Below are 3,064 nucleotides of genomic sequence, written 5' to 3'. Positions count from 1 at the left end.
AAAATGCCTCAAAAGAAAAGAAGCCCAGGGTTCCCTCCTCCTCTTCCTCCTCCTCCTCAGTGTAATATGAAACATTGGACGCTCTGTTTCTACTTAGAACCTCCCTCAGCCCTCCCCCAGCCTGTCACAAGCACAATGTCAAAACACATTTGTGCACACACACAAAAACACACAGAGACAGGTGAGTATGTGCGACACACACACGCACGCACGCACGCACAGACACACACACACACACACAGACACACACACACACACACACACACACACACACACACACACACACACACACACATACCTCTGAGTGGGAAATGTAATTTCCTGCACAGGATGGAGGAGAGAGTGAGGAGATGGAGTAAATCACACTTGCAGCTGTGGAGAGGAGTGGGTGCAGACCCCCGCCAGGGCTTTTATTTTGGAACACACACTCACACATAGGGTAGTATTAGTGTGCGTGCGTGCGTGTGTGTGTGTGTGTGATGTAATTGGACCCTGCAGCAGCTCAGTTTCTGGTGCTGGCTTTTATCAAACCTCAGCAGTGTGGAGGTCCAGCGCTCTCCTGATCAGCAGATAAACGAGGAGACGTGGGCCTCTAAGTGCTTCTAGTCTGGAATCACTTTTACAAACATCCCCTCCAGTATTCAGGGTAAAATGTGGCGTTGCTGGGACGCTTCACTCAACAAATGGTTTCACAGCACTTTAACAAACTCAGCTCCCTGCCTAACAAGCTAACACACGGGTGGAAGTGCTATCCTCACAAAGTTCAAAGGCCTCGTGTTAGCAAAGAGCCTGTGTGTGTGTGTGTGTGTGTGTGTTTGTGTGTGCGTGCGCATGTGCATAGTCACAGATCCAGCAGATCTTTAGCAAGTTGGGATGGAAATGTCAGATTCTTGTGTTTAGCTCCAAATGCTACCGGTTTGCCGATGCGCTGACCATCTCTCTGAATTCAAGGTTGAGTGTTTGGTCCCAATGAGAGGAGCAACTGGTGCCACCAGCCCCAGCACCAGCCCCAGCCCCAGCCCCAGCCCCAGCACCAGCCCCAGCCCCAGCCCCAGCACCAGCAGTGCTCCAATCCATCAGTAGCCAGTCACCCAGATGTGTGGCCCAAAGATGGGTTGTGCCTCAGGGCATTTTCCTGCCTCCCTGTAGTTGTCTTTCCATTTCACTGCCAACCAGGTCTGAGGTGAACGGGGGACGTGTGTGTTAGGTGTGTGTCCATGAACTGGTCTGGAGAAATTAAACAGTCTGCGTCAGGCAGCCAGAGGCTGGACGAAGGGTCGTGTGTCAGTGAGGCACGGAGAGAAGACCTCAGGAGTTTCCTTCGTTGATTCAGCTGATCAGTCAAAGATTTCACCAGGTCAGCTGTCCAGAAAAAGACTTCTCTGTCTCCTCTTTTGTGTCTTTACTCTTTTTGTTCAAAGATAATTTCCGTCATCCTTTTCTCACGGAAGACTTAAAAACATACATCAAAAACTTGTTGATGGAAATCTGACAACTGACAACACAGACATCCATACTTCCTGTGTGGAGGATAAAGGAGGATGTGAGCGCCTCTACAGGACATGATCACTGCGCCACAGCAGCACTTTGTTACCAAGTGGGAGGCTGAAGTATCGAGGCTCTTACAAAGAGAACTTTACTGAAGTCTCTTGAAGGTAATTGCTTCCCCCTTGTGGACATTACATGAACTTCTGCTGAGTGGTGCTAAAGAATTCTGGAGCAGTGTGTGTGTGTGTGTTGTCCCCCCTGAACCACCAGGCTGAACCTTACAGCAGCTGGATGGCGATGCTCAGTATCCATAGATATGTTCCCAATGTTCCAGTGGTCATGTGACACAAAACCTGAGGTTGCATCATTGAGGTTTCACTCCGCCATCCCTTTGTTAGGGTTCACATCCTGCAAATCACCCTGCTGACCTTTGACATCAAAAGTCACAGGAAACCTCCCCCACCCCCACAGCACCTGCCTGGTGCAGGTTTGATTTGGTCTGGTTTATTAGGGTCCCCATTCGCTGATGCACTATACACCAGCTATTCTTCCTGGGGTCCACACCCCAGGTGACTCAGAGAGCCAGCGAGAGGGAATGTGAGATGAAACTGAGAGAAATCTGCACCATGTCAAACAAATACTTTATTTACCTGAAAAAAAAGGGAGGACAACATGTTTTGGGTCCAGCCTGGTTCCTTCCTGGGTGTCAAGGCCTTGACGGGCCTCACGTCCTGGTGTTCAGCCTGGTTGTAGCAGTCCAGGTCGTCCAGGTCAGCATCAAACCCGGGAGGGTCTCCTCCTGTTGCCAGCTGGTCAACAGCTCCACAGTGTTTGAATTCAGGCCCACGTCTCAGAACCTGGGGAGCGCTAACAGGCCAGCTGTTGCCTCACCTGTGCTGCGGTCACACACACGAGCTTCCTGATGATGCAGAACTTGACGATAATGATGAGGACAGCGAGCAATGAGCCCGCCCTCACTCTGATTAGAGTGTACAGGAAATCTGGAAGGAAAACGACCGTCAGACAGCCACAAACAAACAGCTCAGGTTCGTCTGGACGGAGGGAAAATTCACGTTTGTTTACTCCATGAGAGATAAAGAGCGCAGTCATGGTGTCACAACGCTTCCATCTGATTGCATCATTGGTGTTTGCAATTTGAATCCTGAACATCCAGGAACGTGTGTGTGTGTGTGTGGGTGTGGGGGGGGGTTACTCCTGGTCAGGTGGAGAGTTTGACCCCACCAACAAACCAAAGGCTATGAACTACAAAGATACTGATTATTGTAGTTTTCATGTTGTAAAGGTATCATATGTAAGATTTAGTAACTCCTAAATATATCAACACATACAGTTAGCTAACTTGCTAGCTTAGCTCCTGCATCTCAAAGATGTTGAAGTTGTTGAGAGGCTGAATGATGAGTTTCCTTGACAGGATGGTTGGGTTCCATTCATGCAGCTGGGAAGTGGGAAAGTTCCCTCATGGAAAGATTCCAGTTCCCAGAAAAAAACTAAAAGAAAGAAACAGGAAATCTGCTCAGTTTCTTCAACAGAATACAGAAAATAGACATTACACACG

Source organism: Aulostomus chinensis, chromosome 23 (genome assembly GCF_037954235.1).
Source record: "Aulostomus chinensis isolate RoL2024-O1b breed Wild chromosome 23, RoL_Achi_v1.0, whole genome shotgun sequence".
Lineage (NCBI taxonomy): Eukaryota > Metazoa > Chordata > Actinopteri > Syngnathiformes > Aulostomidae > Aulostomus > Aulostomus chinensis.
Note: the sequence above shows the minus strand (reverse complement) of the source record.